Here is a 21,235-nt window from a genome sequence, read left to right as displayed (position 1 = left end):
AGTGAAGCAGTTCTCAGAAATTATAACATTCCTGCACATATTTTGGGCCAACGTGAACGCAGAATATGAGGCAAATAACAAAAAAAGAGTAGGCCACTGAAAAGTAATGGCGCGCAAATTACATCATTTTCTGGAATAGTGGATCAGTCCAAAAATGACTGATCCTAATTTGTTTCAGTCTTCTACGAATAAGTTTGTTCTTCTTTTTCGCTATTTTTCTTCAGCAGCCAATAGAAACATCGAGATGGTCATTTATACTAGTCCATACGGGACTCGGCAATTTCGGAACAGATAAAATGATAAACGCTTTGTTTGTTTATTTATTTTATTTATCCAGTAGCATCTTTTATATAATACGTACAATATATGACTGATGCTGGACGATATTTTAGAGTATAGTAATATTATACAATTATTCTAGTATATTACCTACATAAGCAGAACCTCTGTAGTAACAACTCTTTAATAAAATGGGTTTGACACCATTTTTGAATGCATTTGGTTGATTAGTGCTCTTTATAATTTATGGCAGCTCAATGCATACTGCTACATCTGAATGGTAAAAACTTTTAAAGAAAGGGTTCTGCTGGAATAGTTAACATGAATATTTTTCCTTAACCTACTATGGTCTTCTTGAACAGCAGTGTTTCGGATAAAGACATTTTCCTTCTTCATCACACTTCTCCTTACAAACTGCTCAATTTCTAAAATGTAAATGTAGGGAAGAGGAAGAATATTTAAATCTCAAAAAAAGAAGGCTTTTATGAGTTTCTATTGTTTGCTTCGTTTTATTATTCTGGTTATTCCCTTCTCCTTCCTGAATGTTGTTAAATTATGAGGAGAATGACCCCAAAATTACAACACCCTGTCTTAACAGTGATACAATTTTTACTTTTCGTGACGTATTGCTGGACATCATTCTGATTACATATGTTAACTTAGAGTTGTAAATTTAAGGAAGATATGTGAGAGTTCCATTTAAGATTTTCTTGCATGCAAAGGCCTAGATAGAAACTTTCTCTCAGTGGCATTTTGAATAACCTGGTTATTCACGTGAATTTCTGGCTTTTCTGTGTCTTTATTTTGTTCGGTCTGAAAGAATAAAGTAACAGTATTTTGTGGGTTTGAGATGAGCCTGTTTCTGTGGAACCACTGGGGAACTTCATCTGCAATGACACCCGTTGTTGTGGTAAGATCTGCTCAGTTTTTTTCTTCAAAAACTAGACTGATATCATCTGCAAATAGTATTGCGTCTGCAATCTTTACACATGAGGGCAGGTCATTAATGTTCACTAGAAAAGGAAATGGTCCTAAGACAGAGTCCTGAGGTACACTGCGTGACACTTGGGATGGCTCTGAAACGCAGTTCTGTGCAGTGCTACCTCCGTAATACGATATCGATTACTTCAGTAAGATTTCAGCCACTCATTTTCACACCTCGCACAACCAAATTTTTTAGGGGAACTGAATGGTCTTTAACAACAAAAGCCGTTGTCAAATCTAAGAAAATACCTGTGATTTTGGAGTGTTTGTCAACTGCATTGAAGATGTTGACAAGATTGAAAGTAGCAGTCTCGATGGAATGTTGTGCTCCGAAATCTTGTTGGCATACTGGTAATATATTATTCTGACAGAGTGAAAGACGTAAGGTTATCAACAAAGAACGACGTCACCTTGGAGCAAAGTTACATTAAGTTTCTTATGTATCATCTTCAGCCAGCATTTAGCCTAAACATTACGAATAGAAAAACTATAGAAATTTTGCTACAAAGCAACGCTGTTGCTCCTCTGATTATAGCAGAAAATCTCATCTGCGAAGTTTGTCGCCCAAGCCTGTATTGTGATACAGCCGCATTACACTTCAGGTGAGGTGCAAGGCAACTTACATGACGGTGCTGTGCAACAGCATTGAACATTATTACTAGCTGGTGTATGTTCTTAAATCTACCAGTTAAGCACACAAGATGTGGTGTGCAATTGCTAAGTGATTTGAGCGTAGTACTGACACAATGAACAGGGATTGTTTACAGCACAATTAATTATTATCAAGTATACTTCATTTAATGTCTAACTTGTTATTCCCAGGCCAGTCGGACAACGTAATTTAAAAGTCTGAAGTAAATATAGGTCACACCTAACAGATGTGAATGTCACGTGGCACTGATGCACCCTTCAATTACAAGAGAAATTATAAATAAAAGAAATGACCAAGAAGGATAGAATACACAGAATCAAGAAAGCAAAGTGTCTTCGAGAAATAATGAGGCCGAAGAATCTGGTACACACTCATCTCAAGGTCACTGGTAGCCCGTGGTTAACTGCTAAAATATCATTACTATCACGAGGACTGTATTTCAGTATTAGAAGAAATTTTCCACGTATTTTCGCGATAGAGGTTACTGAAGTCAGTCAATAATTTGAAGCTGATTTCTATGTTACTTCACTTCATCGGTTTATGCTTCTTGAGAAGGAGTACACGAAATTCAGTAGTACACTAAAATCTGTTCTTAATGTTTTATTCTGTCTCTTCTTTGCGGCTACGTCGGGTTTTCCCATTGATTATATTATTAGTAGGATTCATTTTTAATACTTCGGAATCGTTATTACGCATGAAGTGTAGAGCTTAGAAATCCACATGTACTGGAGCTTTGAAACAGAGGTTTCGGTCAGTTTTCTACAGTTATTGACATAAAATGCGTCGTTAGGGCTAGTACAGTTACATTATTTGCATTTTAGATAGGTGAAAAAATCATGGTCAAACAGCCTGTACTCAACCGTTATTGAAAATTCACTTCGTTGAATAGACACACACCATGGGTAACGACGATGAAGCCGTGAGACAGAACTGTTCCAGAGGCAGTTCATGTGACAGACTTCTTCCTCTACGTTCATGTCAAAATCGTAGTTAACAACGTTTTAGTCAACAATCGCCTGGACGTTTTTAATAGAATCGCCGCAGCTGCTAACAGTGTACGACAAGATCCTGGAATTCCAGAACGTGTAGGTCAGTCGGTAATGTTTTGTTAGCGGTACCGCTGGTTCTGATCATGAGGCTGTTTTTTTTTCTTACCGATACTCTGTTGTGTACCTCAATGAACAGTTATTGCTCATTACTACAATTCGCCTGTTTTGCAGAAGTTTCGTCGTATTACTCACCCAGTTTGTTTCCACTCTTTTATTATTATCTGTTACTTTGCAACTGATACTGTAGTTTGCCAGAATGTAAAGAGTAGCTCATTGATACTAAGCTGAACTTACATCGAAGCTACATATCTAACTACGTACGGAACCGAAATCACATGTTATAGACACGCTTAGACACTTGTTCAACGATATTTGCACTAGGTGTAATTGCTGATTTTGGTAATGAAAGCATTAGAAAATTGGCTCACATTCCGTTCTACCATTCACTAAGGTCTCGAGGAATAATGTTGTATTCGTCCTCGAAATTTAAGTAGGCAACTGTTAAAAAAGTCTGGGTTACTAACACGTATCTCACAATGAGCTTTAAGTAGTGAACTGTTAAAAAACTTACGCATACTAACAACGAACTTCACAACACATTTACTCCCCTATGAGATTTGGTACGAGGAAATAAGCAAAGTTTGAAAACAATAATAAATAAGCATAAAAATAATAATAAATAAACATATCGCTAGTCGCCACCATCCTCAACTAAAATTAACTCTTGCAGAGAAAAAAGCTAAACATGCAGCCACCTCCCATCTGAATTAAAGGCTCTAGCAGATAATGGAAGTCTTAGAAGAAATTAAAATCATTTCTCCACGACATATGCCTTCTACTCCATGCATGAAGTTCTGAGCAGATAGCATATATTTGGCTCGGTTGGATTTATCAAATTTTATTCTATATTAACAACCATATCTTACGTGAATGTCTTCTTCTTCTTCTTCGGCTGCTGCTGCTGCTGAGAAGTTGGACAACACAGTGACTTGTGGAGAATTTTATGGACGGAACAAGCAATAAACGAAACTGTACTAAACTAGGAGCCATTGCAGACGGAAAACGTTTTACTAATATCCCTGCGCGCGCGCGCACACACACACACACACACACACACACACACACTGAAAGTTTGTCAGTGGAGTTCGTGTATATCTGAAAGCAGGAATGCAAAATAAATTAAATTTTGAAGTCAAATTAGCTACTGATCGTAGTATTTCCTCTCGTATATGACGTCTAGTACTGTCATGAAATTTAAAATTTGAAAGAAATCAACCGATAGATCTATTGCAGGCGGTCCGGAAGATCACGATATTAAAAATCGTGGCTGTCGTCTCAACAGACGGCTAAATTAACGTCTTCCGCTTGAATTGCGCATAAGAACGATAAAGAAAGGTGAACGGACGCTAGTATCTTCGTCAACAATATGACTGCGTTTTGCAGCCATAGCACAGCTGCTGTGTGTTGTGTTGTCTTCATCGTCACAGAGGTTCTCAGCTGGCATCGTAGAATCGCACGTAGGAACCGCGCGCCTTCCGACGGCAGAGGGTGCGGGATTCGGCGCAGAACTGTACCGGCCGCGGCGGGGGGTCCGACCGCGGGTTGGAACAGCCGCGCCCCGGGCTCTGGCGCGCTGCACGGAACCTGCTTGCTGCCTTCACTGCTGCACACAACACAGGCGAAACTAAACGGTTGGTACATCTACGAGAGTAAAGGACACTAACCATCTGTGCGATAAAAAGTACCTCGACATTACTTCAAGTTTAAAAACCACGGAAACACGAGCTGTGCAAATCGGTCCGGAATTGAACTGACAACCCTGTACCTGTGTTCCTCATCACTGCAATATTCGCTTTGAAACAACAGAGAGACATACGAGCACTGTGTGTCACGTATAATTTGTCTGACGTTGAACTGGGAGAAGGATGGAAGATTACAATTTGGGGTCTTGACGACAACGACGTCCTTGGAGACGGGGCACAGGCTTGGATTAGGGAGAGAAGGGGAAAGAAGTCGGCCGTGCCTTATCAAAGAAACCATTCCGGCATTTGTCTTATTCGATTCAGGGAAATCAAATCTAAAGATGGATGGCCAGGTGTGGATTTGAACCGTCGTCATCCGAATGTGAGTCCAATGCTCCAGCGTTCGGTTCAACTGCAGTAAGGAACACTAGTGACAAACAGGCTAGACACCCCTGACCTAGCCATCCTAGAAACGTACGAATCGTAGCTCCGGCTGTCTCTATTATCCTTACTATTATTTTGAGAACGTGAGAGAAATTACCATTAGGTACCGTTCAAAGGAATGACGGAAGATTAGCAAAGTGAATGGGAGGAAACAGCCGGATACACAGCCAAGAATATATCAATAATTCACCCGTCGGTCCGCTAGTCCACGAAATTCCAAACACGTTAAATGTCTAGACACCTAGCTTCTCTAATAGCCAGACTCAAATTTAATCCAGATGTTTCCATGAAGATCATCGTCGTCTGTGTAGAGGCACCTTTCTAGTCTGCACAAATGATCTTTGCTTTGGGTGCCCCAGGCTGTAAGGTAATGCTGAAATCCTTTCACATCATCTTGTGAAGCTTGTTCACCTGTTGTCAACCTGAGTGACGGCTTTGTTAGCAAAACAACATCACTTTTTTTTTTCAACGTAACGTACAGATTCATTGTTGCGCAAATCATAAGTGTGAGCAAGCAAACAAACAAATATTGTAACATTTACGATCTATTAATACCCGTGTCTTTCGCGTAAGAATAAGCTGGCTATATGGTGTAAGCTAAAGGCTAATTAATAAAATTAAAAATAAAATTGTGTTAACTAAAGTGGCCGTAGCACCAGCAGATGAATGCAACAGAGAAATGTCATCTTCACCAATTAAAGGGAAAGAAACATAAAAACATACTTTCGTAAACGATAAATTGGGGCCACATTGAGATACCACAGCATGCTTGTTTATTTAAGTGTGTAACATTCTCTAAGATACGAGATGTCGTTTAATAAAAATAGCGCTAGTCAGTCACGAAAAAGCAATAGGAAATCCAGTCTCAGTGAAAAGAATCGGTCTAAAAGGTTTCTATTTGTGAGCACTTTGCTTATGATTGACTATCTGTTCTTGATTAGGAATGGAGGCCAAAACAACCGTAGTGTTTGCAACAGTTTTGTCTTTCACATAATGATGGGGCAGCAAAACACAGCCATCTTTTCGTTAAATCTGTACAACTTTACAAGGCAGCTGTTAGTTTTTACTTATTTTTACACAATTCAAACAGTACGCATTATTGTCTCTCTTCCATAATTTCCGTATGTGCAATAATGCTTTCCCATGTTTTTTGCCGCTTCCGAATTTTGCAATTATGTCGTCCCTGCAGCCAATAGTGCCTATAAAATGGCAATAAAAATACATCTTCCAAGAAAAATATTAGTTATCAGGTCCTTCGACGTAAATTGATGTCCTTTACTTGAAGTGAACTTTGCATTTATCTTTCATAACAATTCGGCCTATTGCTTTGGAAAATAGGAATATAGAATGAAAGATGTTCAGTGCCTAACGTTCTCTCAACTCGATTAAAACTTGCAGTTCTGACATATGTATTGTCAATAAAAACCGAAACACAACAGTTGAAGAACGTCTATCCATAAAATTATACTAAAGCTGTGTATTTTAAGGGAGATAGCATATAAGACACTATTATAAGAGTTTTAAATTGTTCTTACGGTTTTTCTATAAAACGTGAGGCAAACTGCTGCCCACATTTGTGGCGATGAGACGGTAACAGACAACCAACAATAACAATTTTTTTTATCTTCTCTGTACTTTTCGCTAGCAAATATGATGCTACTATCCTACATAAATCTATATCTCCGTTATACTTTGCAGGCCAGGTAATGGTGTGCGACGGATGGAACTTTGTGTATCATTGTCCCATCTTTACTGCACTGAGTTGCAGTTCTCCCTCTAACGAGCTTGACGTCGACGCGACGTTGTATTGATCCCCCCTTCCCTACCAATTACCTTAGTCTGTCTCCGAACTACCACAGCTTCAAAAATAAAACCAGCGATAGATACACAACGCCTATAAAAAAAAGTTCTTATGTGTTGCACCTTAAGCGAATCAATTCATTAAGTTTCTTCAACAATGTATCACCCTCTTTGGCCATTCATTGACAAGATAGAACACTTAACTCGTTTTTACGTCGAGGTATATGTGTTAAGACGAAACATACAGTGTAATGAGAAGGACTGAAGCAACACCATGGGAGAAAACAAATTCGTCATGTTACTTGAAATTTAATGATTTTTCGGCGAGGAAACTTTCAGCTAACTACCGAAGAACAGGATCTTCGGGACCTGATGTTAATGGAAGCGTCACAAGAAACAGTCTTTGTTAGAGCTCATAATGAACTGGGATACTTAAGAAACTTGCGACTTTCTTTCAATCACGGAAGTTAAGGAAGCTGCGATGACGTAAGATTGTTTACAGATAAGATCAAAGACAATTTCGTCGGCGTTATAGGCAACTGGAGGAGACGCCCGCTCGGGATCAGCGGCGGCGAAGTTCCGCCGTTCGCCTTCCGTTTATCAGAGCGCATGAAAAGCGTGGGAGTGGGCCAGCGTTCCCGCGGAGGCGGGCCGCGCATGCGCACTCGCTCGCGCCGTTGTCCCGCGTCGTAAACACTTCCAACTTACCGCCGCTTTCCCTAAAACGATGTGCAGAAATAGCCCGCTTATGCCACAGTGCGAAAGAAAATATCACTACAAGTCCGCCTGGGTATCGGCCGGCTGTCAATCCATAATCCTGTTTATCGAGCCCTTCATATTTTTTTCCCTCCCGCGCCGCTGTGCGCTTATCGATGTCGCAGTTCTGCACCGGCGGTATTGTCTCAGAACTGACAGAAACTTGGTCGAATTGCCGAGCTATAACTGCCTATTTCGCCTTCTAAGATGCGCCTCCCACACCGAACTTCATACGACTTTCGAACCGTGCAGTTGGCTCTGAGCTGAGAAAATAAAGATGGAGTACCTTAACATGCGGAGTAGTCGTGAGGTTTAAAAAATACGGAATACTAGAAAGTCGGAAAGTTTTCATATTATTCACTAGTGACTGCTCTTGGATTTATAATAGTATTCTTTTGCTACATATAATATATTAACTCCTCTCAAAAGCCGTAACCCGTGATGGTAAAACGTGTCAATCTTGCCACAATGTGCACTAACTGAAAACTGAGAAAGAATAATGAGAAACAACGCATCAAAATTAACAACTGAGTTGCCATCCATGTTGAAATTGAATTCTTGCTTGATATTTTGAAGAAACAAACGTCTACATTAAAATTTTAAAATCCTCAAAACTGTTCCCATCTCTATTTGCAAGTGCCATAAAGTTAAAATCAAAATACGTGCTGTTCACATCCATGCATGTCATACTAAACCTGAGAACAAAAACCATAGTATTATGTAGTGCTTCACTTTTCCTACTCCTCGAACGAGATTAGCGTGTCCGACGTACGTCAAAGGAGAACCGGCATAAATTTAAAAGTAAAAATTACGACGTAGATAAAAGTGGAAATGATAAGGATTTTTAAAATATTCCGTAGATTCTGTCCTGCTTCGCTTGCATTCAAACCTGTTCCTTTTTTAATTTTCAAAGAATTTACAGTTGTTATTTAGCGAATTTCATAAAAGCAGTAAAACATATTTAAAACAAATTACAGGATTTGTTTGTGGTAAAGAAATTAATAATGTTTCATAATTCTTTCTCGTGCTTCGCAGACGTACGTATTCAAGTCAGCAGAGGGTGACTGTTGTGTTACGTCAGTACTAACACTAGGCCTGTTTATATGAAATTCTTAATTTCAGAACTGCCAGTTCCTGTAATCGGGTAAAGCGAAATGTAAACTAATATTTTCAATCGGTTAGGAAAATACACGCGTTAAGCACTTGGCAGGCTTACGTAATTGTTTTCACAAATGTACTATCGCCACTAAAATATAGTTTTCATCCTTTGTTCCAGGAGTCTCGTAGCATTTTTTACAAAGTCAGAGAAGTAAAGCAAGTCATAAACACAACGCATCATAAAACTATGCAATTTATTTCAACAAAAAAGACAAAAATAATGTTGGTATAAAAATTTCCATATATTTACAATTATCTAGAAAGTTATCTTCGACCAACATTTTACGATCTCTGGATAAACAGTTTCAATGAATCAGTGTATGTACTAGAAACACGGTCGTAAACTGTTGAAGGTTAATCTCCCTATTAATACTTTTCTCGTACTATAATGGATAAAGAACAAAAAATAAATATGCTTATGAACTAATTCTCCTTAATCTCTCTCATCGGATTCAAATACAGTAGACTGTGTACAGCAACAAAAAATAAACCTAAATAAAAACTTTGCAAATAAAGACTGCATCAGAGATCTCTACACTACACTAATCACAGAAGCGCGTGTACTAATAACATCTTTGACTGGCAAGAAACAATTACGATTCGTGGCGTGGATGTACCGTGTACCGTGGCAGAGTTCTAGGTAAAATGTAAGTAAATTTATGAGCCGTCAGTCGTAAGCATTTTACAACGTTTCAGAATTATTTGCTTCCATTTGCTTTTCATTTACCGTAGTCTGCACTACTACTAGGAATTAGAGAGTTCGTTTTCTAAAAACATAGTGTATACTAAAGGAAGAAAAGATAATTTGTAATTTTAATACGAAGAAATACTTCACAACTGTGATATGGGAACAAAAGACTTAGAAAGTGGCGGATGGGCCATTAATTGTTATTTTACTGTATTGTACACACAGGTGGTCACAAAAGATATAATTATCGCGTATATCCTTTTCAATTCTCCTCTTGTTCCCCTCGACATCATTTAGTGGAGACATACATTCATAAAAGAAACGGGGAACCAATGTAAATTTCAGTGGGTACAAAATAAGCAAGTACTTAAATCATTCAACACTTCCTGCGTTTTGGAATCCATAGTAAGAAAGCGTAGCTGGATTGCAACCGGAGGCGATTACTTCCGGACTAAAGGCAGTAATTTTGCACAGAGACTTTTATTTCTGTATATACTCTGTCCATCTTTATTTTAAGTCAGGTTTTGATCTTGAAAGGTTATAATAATACTTTCTAAGACATGACACCTGTAACAAAGCATCTTATACCTTTACTGCACATTTATTTGCAAGTTACTATTACAGCACTTATTTAATTTTTTTTAATTTTTGACTGCGGTCATGCTTTAACAGTTGGCTCGGGTACCCTGCATCTAAGAAAAATCAGAAGCTCGAAAGCTACACAATCTGTCTACATCTTTTTCAGTGGCTGTAGTAAGCGTAGATTTCAGACACTCACTTCACTCTAGGATAAAATCTCATTCTATGCATTCTGCAGCTCCTTCCTGATCTATTCCACATATATTTCCCTGTCCTGTTGTTATCTTGCTAGTATCTCTTATGGTGCTGTGTGTATATTATTCTCGCTCATACTACGTCTTCTTTTGACGCTGCTCGCGGCTTTTGTAATAATTCCTTTTTCCACCGAAGAGCTCCTCAAGCTCCTCGATAGCATTTTTTCCCCTCTCGATCAGCATTCAAATATCTAGTACCATCTCGTCCAACACGCACCTTTTACTGCTTCGGGCAGCTCACAGTGCCCTGAGGAGACAGGAAACACGAAAATTCAAACGGATATCTTTCTTCCACCATTACTTAGACGGGTGCGGGAGAAGGGATGTCATTTCTCGGACTGCATACCAATGTCTTTACAGTTCCAGTTTTTCTTTCACGTTACTCTTAAGGTTGCGATGTATCTATTTTATCTCTTTAGTTGTGGATCATTTGCGAGAAGTCACAGAATTAAATTTCTCCTTAGTGCTATATGCAGCTTCGTAACTGTGTGTAGTTACCGTTGGAATTAGTTGCAGAGAATATTTAATTACTTAATTTCGAGAACAGGTCGATATTCTCAGTTCCACCCTTATTTCAGAAACCGTCACCACCTTCGTCCAGTATGGCCTCAAACTGTATCTGAAACTTAAATGTCTATCCATTTTGATGGTACAGCAATATTACGACAAAACAAAGGAAATTTCGATCATCTGAGTAGAAAGATTTATGACGACAGGACGCAAGCAGCCATAGATGGTTGTTAGGACAAGTTGCATTTTCTTAACCCTTCAATGTCTTACTTCGCCAGATGTTTTCTTTTTTACTAACATATCGTAATATTTCATTCAACAGCTAACCATCGTGTCTTTTGAAGTCTATATTAGCACAAGTAGATAGCGGTCCTTGACCACCATATTTTCTCATTTGTTAATCTTCGCGTCTCCTCGTTTTTTATTCAGGGGAATTTTAGTCTCCTTGATATTCACGTAAAGAGCACCCGACGCAGTCTATTCCTTTTCACACAGTCTTGAGACATTGCTCAACAAGTCTTCTTCATGGTAACTCCTGTGTACAAGTTGAACAATAGAGACGACAAATGACGATATTGCTGAGTAACCTAACTTTACGAGTATGAGTCACTTCGTGCAGGAGCTCTTACATCTTCGTCAAGACACACGCAGCTCGCCGATTTAAGAACGAGGGATGACAGTCATTTTACGTTTGTAATGAACAGAACGAGAGTACATCACTGTTGCGGTCTTCATTCCGAAGACTAGTTTGATGCCGCTGTCCAGGCTGGACTATTCTGTTTACAGTCCGCTTTTCGCCTCCGTTCAAACCTACATTTCAGAAAAAAAATTCGTGATGCAACTATATTCGATGTTAACAAACGTCTTTTTTTTCAGAAATGCTTGTGTGGCTGTTGTTAGTCTACATTTTATATCATTTCTACTTTGAACATAATCGCTTATTTTGCTGCCCAAATAGCAAAACTCATCTGCTTCTCTCAACATCTCATTTTTTAATAAAATTTCCCCAATCACCTAATTTAATTCGATTACACCTCGCTGTTTTTTACCTTTTAACCGCTTTGCAAGACACCACCCGTTCCGTTCAAATTATCCTCCAAGTCTTTTGCTGCCTTTTCCACTAACTGCCGTCGACAAAACTCAAAGTTTTAATTTCTTCCACCTGACCTTTCATTCAGTTTCTAAATTTCTCCTTACTTTCAATCATAGTTGTTACGTTTGAAAATAGTGTACTGAAAGCAGTGTGTTTCATGTGGATATTTATATGAAAGAAGCAGGTCAAACGCATGGCCCGATTCCACTTGTCGGCTTTGACCAGTGATGTCCTGTATGACGTCATGTGTTTACGATGCAAAAGACGTAAGCGGCCTGTTACTAAATGCTATCTATGTTGTCTTGATAACAGGTGTAAAAGATGTTGTTTATTCCGGATGTGTCGTGATTTGCGAGGGAACCTAAGAGCACAGCTTTAATTGCTGCGTACGAAACAATTAGTGATCATATTATAATCTTGGTTCCCTTGCTGTTTTTCTGAATGCGACATCATGGAGACGGGTGTATTTGAAAGGGATTGTTTCCGTAGGCGGCTTGTTGTTAGCATTGGCGGCTCTTGTGGTGAGTGTTTGGGTTTGTGATTTGGTTTGTAGTAATTTTTCAGTTGAATGTGACCCAGTTCTTGGTAGTTATTGGTTATTTATTCGTGTTTGATTTTTGAGTTGTAGTTTTCGTTCGCAATGTGTTGGTTTTTTAGATTGAATGTTGTGTGTTTGTCGGTTGTTTGTATGGAGTTTTGGCTTGGAGATTTGTTTGAATACTTTGTTGTTTGCAGTACGGTTTGTGTGTGTGTGTGTGTGTGTGTGTGTGTGTGTGTGTGTGTGTGTGCCAGCCTTGATTAATCTGGAGTTGTCTATGGCCGGTAAATACGTTTGTACGATCTTTCTTATGGATTGTGCGATTGTAGTTTATTTTATGGAAGGGAAATTTCTTTGAATTGATGGTTTTCAAATTTTTGTTTGATTAGTTTTATGTGGGGGAGGGGGGCGGGAGAGATTGGTATCGATGCCTGCAAAAAAATGGTTCAAATGGCTCTGAGGACTATGGGACTCAACTTCTTAGGCCATCAGTCCCCTAGAACCCAGAACTACTTAAACCTAACTAACCTACGGACATTACACACATCCATGCCCAAGGCAGGATTCGAACCTGCGACCGTAGCGATCTCGCGGTTCCACACTGTAGCGCCTAGAACCGCTCGGCCACTCCGGCCGGCTCGATGTCTGCATCTGAGCTACATATGTCGATTAAAAATTGCTGAGTTCGTTTTTGTGGTTTTGTGAAGGAGTATCTGTTGTCGCTGTCTTCGTTGGAGCTATAAAGGTCAAGCGAAATATTCAATTCCAATAGTGTGTTAACTTTACTTTTTTGTTCGTGTTGTTTTTCGATTATGTGGTTGTTCTGAAATGATGTTAGTCTTACTATATAGTATTTTCTGCCCGTCCCGCCCAAAAACCCCTAATAACGCTGTTGTTCTGTTAGTTTGATTACATTAGGTGACTGAAATATTCCGCGCGGATCCTATGTTTGTTTGCGGTCATATTGTCTAGCGGCCATATTGAAGCACGTAAACGGCTTGTTATCACATATTACCTGTGGTTGCTGGCTGGCTCTGAGCACTATGGGACTTAACATCTGTGGTCATCAGTCCCCTAGAACTTAGAACTACTTAAACTAACTAACCTAAGGACAACGCACACATCCATGCCCGAGGCAGGATTCGAACCTGCGACCGTAGCGGTCACGCGCTTCCAGACTGAAGCGCCTAGAACCGCACGGCCTCACCGGCCGGCTCCTGTAGTTGGCTTCGTAACCGTTGCAAACTGTGCCGTTTATTTCGAATATGATGTCAGTGTCAAAGCAGACGGGTGGAATCGCGCCGTGCGCTAATCCCAACGGGGCTACTCATTAGTTCCAGGGCGACTTGGCTAATGCTGGAGACGCGTGAAAATTCTTTCTGTCGAACTTACTCCAGGTGAACAAACAGAGATTAAGACCGCGCACTAGGACTAGTCGGCGTAAATTGATCCCTGACAGTTGCAACGCGCTGGGCGCGGCAGCTTCGCGTACCTACCTCACCCAATAAAATATCGCGACCTTGTGAACATCTATGGAACGCCGATTGTTGTCACAGCTCTGTAGACGACTGTTGTTTTCGCCTGCAGCCTTTAGTACTTCGCAGTTGAAAGCTGGCAACAGTGCTGCCAGCACGCCGTCTCGACCATGGATCCGGATACTTCCTTATCAGAGGGCAATGTTCTTCGCAGCTGAGCTATCCGAACAAGTTGACTGTCGCACTCTAGAGTCAAGGCACTGCTCCCAGGAGGAAAATATCTAGGTTCGTCTCCAGCGCACAGTTTTAATTTAGCAGAAATATGGCAGTGTTATGAAGACCAACAAACACAGTTTTACGAAGAATCACTCTGCTGTGTAACTGTGTGAGTACTGCCTACATGTTTGTGTACGTAGTTCGAGGTGCCCAGGGTGAGCAAATGTCGAAACCCGACCGCTCCGTCCGCTGACTCTGAGGTGTGTGACATGAATGCAGACCTGCCTAGCACCTTGACGTGCAGGCGGTCGTGACTGAACGCTTCCACTGTGTAAATTGATTTACGAAGCGGCTGGAGTCTTCCTGGAGACAGCTGACATACAGAGTCAACAGTAAGCTCGCTGTTCGGCGTGTGCGCCTCCGCAGGCCTTCCGGAAAGCGGCGCGCGGCGAACAGCTGCCGAGCGGATAATTAGTTTCCGGGACTCTCGCGACACTTTTCGCCTCGCGGAGTGCGCTAGAGGTAAAGTGTATCGATCTCGAGGAAGGGGTTAAAGATGAACTATAAAATCGACGCAAGCTGTTTAACATGGAAGCAAGCAGGTAGCAGTAATTTACCGTGGAAGTTGCAGAAAATGGCCATTGGAAGGAACCTACAGAGAAGGATAAAGAAGGAGCTCTGAAATCCACGCCGTACAATGGAGGACAATTATTCGTTCAAGTTATCCACATTTTCTGTATTCACAACTATATGATATCTCTACAAATTTCAATAAGAAGCATAATTTGATCCCCGAATTCTGAACAAAACTTTTAGTCTCATTGGCGTCTGAATCACTTTTATTCGTCTCAGTGTCACAACAAAAAACAAAATGAGACAATTCTCTGTGCTGTGCGTTTTGCCAGACTGAAAATATCTTCAGAGAGAATATGAAGTAAATGTGTTGCCTTACGATCCTTCCACTGTATAAGATGAAAGATTTCATGTCACGAGCCATACTTACTCTTTTAAACATGTCAGTATGTTGATTTCGTATGGTAAGCTTTTTATTAATGGTAAAACATGGTTAGCGGTATGGATAAGTTTAATGATCGTGCAAAACGTAAAATCTCTCTTTCCAAGCATATACCCCGACTTGCAGGGTCTGCTGGTTAATCGCATGTAGTATGTTAATTTTAAGCGGTGGCCGAATGCCTTCCTGTCGCCACCCCGTATCCCCCGGGAAGGAATTAGTGTACCCCAACTGTAATTAGTGTACCTTAACTGTCTGTGTCTAGTGTAATCCATGGAAGAGTACGAATGTGTTCAGATGTCTGCGAGCCATGTAAGTGTGGCGGAGCGTCGGGACCAGCCCGGTATTCATCTAGCGGAATGTGGAAAACCGCCTAAAAACCACATCCAGGCTGCCCGGCACACCGGTCCTCGTCGTTAATCCGCCGGGCGGATTCGATCCGGGGCCGGCGCGCCAACCCGCGTCCAGGAAGCAGCGCGTTAGCGCTCTCGGTTACCTTGGCGTGTGTTCGTGCAAAACGTGAACTAGCCCATACAAAACTTTTCCAATTTGTGGTTTATCTATGGCTTCCGTCAATTATATCTGTCTATATATACAAAGTGAAAACACAAATTTAATTTTAAATTTTAATCTACTTTATATTGAGACGATATGTAAATGTATTTAGTTGTTACATATACTGTATGTAACGTTGCTAATTTTTCGGTTAAAGACACTGAGTCTTGAATGTATCTTTACGGCAAAAAATAGGTAACTTCTTAACTATCGTGACACTGAAGCAACTAATTTCTTTCTACGGAAACGATATTCAAGAGAGATTAAAGAAAACCTTAACGATGTAATGCAGATCACGTTGCTATGAAAATTTCGTCGAAAGGAAATGCTTTTAATGTGAAGGCCAAGACTGCCGATATGGCGTATCCCCTCCCCCGCTCCCCCCTCTCGTCTTCAGAACCAATCAGATGCCGTTGCAGGAAGTGCATTGATCCTTTAAACACAAACGTTGTTCTAACATCTCTTCAGTTAGGAATGTCGTATTTTTAACCAGACATAAAAATACTCGCTATCTCGCGTCTAGAACGCCCTTAACATTGTTTTTTTTTTTTCAAGTTATTTAATACCTTTAGCAGCATATTAGATGAAATTGTTACAGAGACAGCTAACATTCTATGATAATATATGTGGCGCATGACTCAGAACTTCCAAACAAACTACATCCCATGTTTCTAATACTATTCTATTTATGCCAGGCTTTTGATTACCTTTGCATGTTCCGAAAAGTACTGAAAACGTACAGACTAATCTTTGTACGTTACCAGATAAAGCAAATAAATTAATAATTCTCAGTGGCTGTGAGAATGCCATTCACTATGTCACGAACACCAGCGGAATATTCTCGAAGGGTCAATCTCTCCACTGAAAACTGGCGTTAGCAGAGCCCGTTTTTGCTCGCAAGATGTAGTACAAATTTTCAGAATTCAAACATCACCTGCTGTTATGCTTGTAGGCCGCTAAATTTTTCAGAAACAACTATCCTAAAGAGATTGTAGAGAATCTATTCAACAAGATTTATTTTCCCTAACCTTTAAGCAGAACTGAAGAACCTAAGTGTCAACGGGAAGTCTCCATATCTAAGTTGAAAGCTTTCCTTGTGGCAGAATCCATCTACAATGGACAGCACCTCCTCGGAGTAACTGATAACTTTTCTCTACAGTGTGTTATTTATTCGCGTGCTCTCGTACTACTTTGTTCGTATTTTATTAATTCTTTTGTTTATAAATTTTCCAGTCAGCGTTCTGTAAAGTATGTACCGAATCGTTCCATTACCAAGTGGTTTGATACTGTTCCACGGAACTTAGTAAATAAATAAATGTATGAATAAAAATTTTTCCGGAACACAGTAAAAGTGAACATTTCACGGACAGATGATGGCATCTAGTCGCTAGTAAAAAACGACTTTGGCAATAAAAGATACAAAAGGAGTACTTTTTTTTTTTTTTTTTTTTTTTGGAAACAGAAATTTGCATGCACAATTGTGTATGGCTGTGGCCAGTGGCTACGCGACCCCGAAATTATTCTCAAAAAGCGACATATTAAGAAATGAAATAAAAAGAATAGGGGAGAAATGCAATCTGTTACTTTAAAACATATCTGGATAAAATTCCTACGTCAAGACTGCAGATTTTCTTTACTGATCACCGGTTTCGGCTCATTACCGAGCCATCTTCAGATCAATCTAAATGATGATCAGTGTGTGACACTCATTACACATCGTTGCATTTTTTAAAGGCAAGTCACATTAGTGAAGTGAAAATCTTAGTTGGTTATGTAAATTGACGGCGTTAATCACTACTCAGTTCTTACATTGCCCCACATGTGTACAAGCGATCGACAGCAAAGGTAGTTGCATCGCTCCAGAGCAGTCATCTGACAGCTGTCGCACGGACACTTCCTCGTTAATGATATGAAATATCAGAAATGATATCTTGTTCAGCCGGCCGCGGTGGTCTAGCGGTTCTAGGCGCTCAGTCCGGAACCGCGCGACTGCTACGGTCGCAGGTTCGAATCCTGCCTCGGGCATGGGTGTGTGTGATGTCCTTAGGTTAGTTAGGTTTAAGTAGTTCTAAGTTCTAGGGGACTGATGACCATAGATGTTAAGTCCCATAGTGCTCAGAGCCATTTGAACCATATCTGGTTTACAGCCATTCATCGGTGATACAACTGAAACCTCCCCTTAGAAAAATTTTATAAATGACAGTGCTGGTAGACCCCTTAGGTTATTTGATTTTCAAACAGCTGAGCAAAACTGAACTACTCAGACATTTCTCTCTTTACTTATTCTGATCAACAGTACACTGACACACAATATTTTTAGCGCAACGCAATCTGACTTTCAACAATCCCTACAAAAGAGTGGCTCTGATTAACAATAACCTATACCTTTCATGAATCACTTACCTCACAAGAATCTTCGTTACTCGAACTACTGCAATACAGCGAGCGCTAATACTGCCAGCTAAATAAAAGATTCTAACTACTGAAGGCACTAACTAGAGATAGACGTAGTTAGCAAATGAAAGATTTTGATAGAGAACGAACAATGTATCATGACATCCAGTCTTACAAATTTCGTTTTTCTGACGGACACGCGTCTAGATCGTCCGCTCTCAAAACTCTGCCATCTCTCTTCCCACCTCCACCACTGCTGGCGGCTCACCTCCAACTGCGCAACGCTACGCGCAGTGTTGCTAACTCTAAAAAACCCAAGTCGCTAGATTCAATATCAAAAGTCGCTAGAAAGTCGCTAAAACTGATTTTACTAGGGGTGTACTGAAAATTTCGTGCTGTGAATGGTGCAATAAGCCAGTGTGTGTGTGGGGGGGGGGGGGGGCGGGGGGTAATAAAATATTAATAATAATTGTCTTATACCTAATTGCTATATTGTCTTAATTAAATGACGCATCGCTTGCAACAACATACATATAAAATACGCTAACGTATAATTAAACATGTTATCATAATTGACGCAACACATAGATTGTTGTTTCAATCACAGTAGTCAAATATACTAAAAATATACAACTATATTTGTAACAAAAGAAAGCAAGAACTCAAATTAGGTTATAAAATATATACATACCGGAATGTGAGCTATTCATCGTAGTCACTCAGAAGATCGAATAACTCTTCTGTTTCATGCTTTGACAGAACTGTAGTTGGTATTCACTGAGGCGTGCGAAACTGCAAGCCGATGACAGTGACAAATGCAACGGATCGCTACCAAATGCTTCAAACCATATTCTCTCTTGAGTTGTTCGAAAAGCCCATTGTTTATTCCAACTATTGCAGAAGCATTATCTGTGCCAATTCCTACCATATTAGCGACTGGAAGTTTGAGATCTTTCAAAGAATTCACAAGAACAGCAGTCAGATTTCTTGCATCTGCAGTTTCTACTACAGCGAGTTTGAGAAGTGCTGATCTAATGGGTTGGTTGTTTAAACCATAGTACCGTATAACGATACCTAGCATTTTAGATATTGATACATCTGTGGATTCATCTACTAGTACACTGTATTTTTGGTTACCTACATCTTCAACCAATTATTGTGTAAAATATTGAGCCAAAACTTCAGTTATAATGTTAGTACACTTTGTACGATGTAATTGCATGTTTTTAGCGCCCTCATCACCGGAAAATAAAGAAAGGGCGCCTTCCTCTCTGCTTGCTATTCTAACTGTAGTTTTCGGAACAATTTTCACATGTAAGGTGGTTTGTGTTTTTTTAATCAATTTTTTGTTTATGCTTTCTAATATCACACAATTTAGCATAAAACTCTGTTGCACATACTTGACATCTTGCCTTGGATAAGTCTCCAACGACTGGTTTCAACCACCCATTGAATTCAGGTTCTGCTTCCCACGCATCCCGATATTTTTTAGCGTACTGCTTCTTCTTCTGCGGTAAATCCATTATGTAAGCCACCACAACATAAGTTTCACCAATTTATAATCACTGAAAATACATTAAAACTCAGGCGAACTAGAGGTCATGAAACAATCTACTCACTCGGTAACTCGATATCAGTCCTATTGTTCATTGTTTAAAACGTAATAATGTCTGAGGTACCCCCACCGAATTGTTCTTGCGTTACCACTGTGCATGTGTTAATAATTTGACTGCGAGATAACATTTCGAAAAATTAGAGGTTGCTGGAGAGAAATGTATTTTATTATACTTTTACGTAAGTTTTTTGTCAATTCGAAAAATAAAAGGAGTTCAATAGTTGAAGAATTGTAGATCAATACGCTGTCGACGATAACAGGCTAGTCAGTAATGAATAATGAATTGTTATATAGTCAAGGTTTTCTTACTCTGTAGGCAATTCCCACATTCAGGTTTACTAAATGCTGAACAATGCTACATGATCTGCTAAAAACTTAATTTAACTTAGTAAATCTAAAACAAAGTCAGTGTAGTACCCATTCTATAGTTAAAATCTTAGTTTTGTTAATGAAAATACTGGCCCAAAATAATTTTGATTTGTACTTCAAAAGTCGTCAGTACTCCAAAAGTCGCCAGATAAGTCGCTAAATAATTTTTGTCGCTAAAAAGTTTTTTTTGTCGCTAAGACGAAGGCAAAAGTCGCCATTTCTAGCGACAAAGTCGCTAAATTGGCAACACTGGCTACGCGCTGTTCACATCCAACTGCCCAACACTACAATAGCAAATATTTCAACAATGCCAACCAGCCACAGACTGCACACAGCACGGTCAGTGATTTTCATACAGAGCGCTACGTGGTGTTACCAACATAAAAACCTAAACAGCCCACTTACACAACTATCATTGCTGTCGATCGTTTTGTACATATGTGAGACAAAATTGGCACTCTAACATTGCCAGTTTACATAACCAACTAAGGTTCTCACGTTAGGATTTTTTTTAAGTGGGGTTACTTAGATCTAAAGAATACGACAATGTATAATGAGTCTCAAACGTTGAACAACATATTTGATTCATCTGACAATGGCTCGGTAATGAAAGGTGTGTGAATTCCTAAGGGACCAAACTGCTGAGGTCGTAGGTCGTTAGACTTACACACTACTTAAACTAACTTAATCTAACGTAAGCTAAGAACAACACATACACCCATGCCTGAGGGAGGACTCGAACCTCCGGCGGGAGGGGCCGAGCAATCCGTGACACTGTGCCTCAAACCGCGCGGCCGCTCCGCGCAGCGCTCGGTAATGAGCCCAGACCGGCAATAAGTAAAGGAAATGTGCGATCTTGACGTAGGATTTTTATCCACACATGTCTTAAAAACAATGAGTCGCTTTGGAAGGTCTATTTCCAATACAAACACATTATCGGCTACGGATCCGCCAGTAAAATTTTCCTTAAAAAGTGGTGGACAGTGTCGTAATAAGTACAATAGGCGATTCTGTTTATCTTGAGATTTTGAAGTTGCGTAACACCTTTGTGTCTTATGTATTTGCAAAAGGTA

Source organism: Schistocerca serialis, chromosome 2 (genome assembly GCF_023864345.2).
Source record: "Schistocerca serialis cubense isolate TAMUIC-IGC-003099 chromosome 2, iqSchSeri2.2, whole genome shotgun sequence".
In the NCBI taxonomy this organism is placed as follows: domain Eukaryota; kingdom Metazoa; phylum Arthropoda; class Insecta; order Orthoptera; family Acrididae; genus Schistocerca; species Schistocerca serialis.
The sequence above is the reverse complement of the archived record's forward strand: the minus strand, read 5'-3'. Positions refer to the sequence as shown.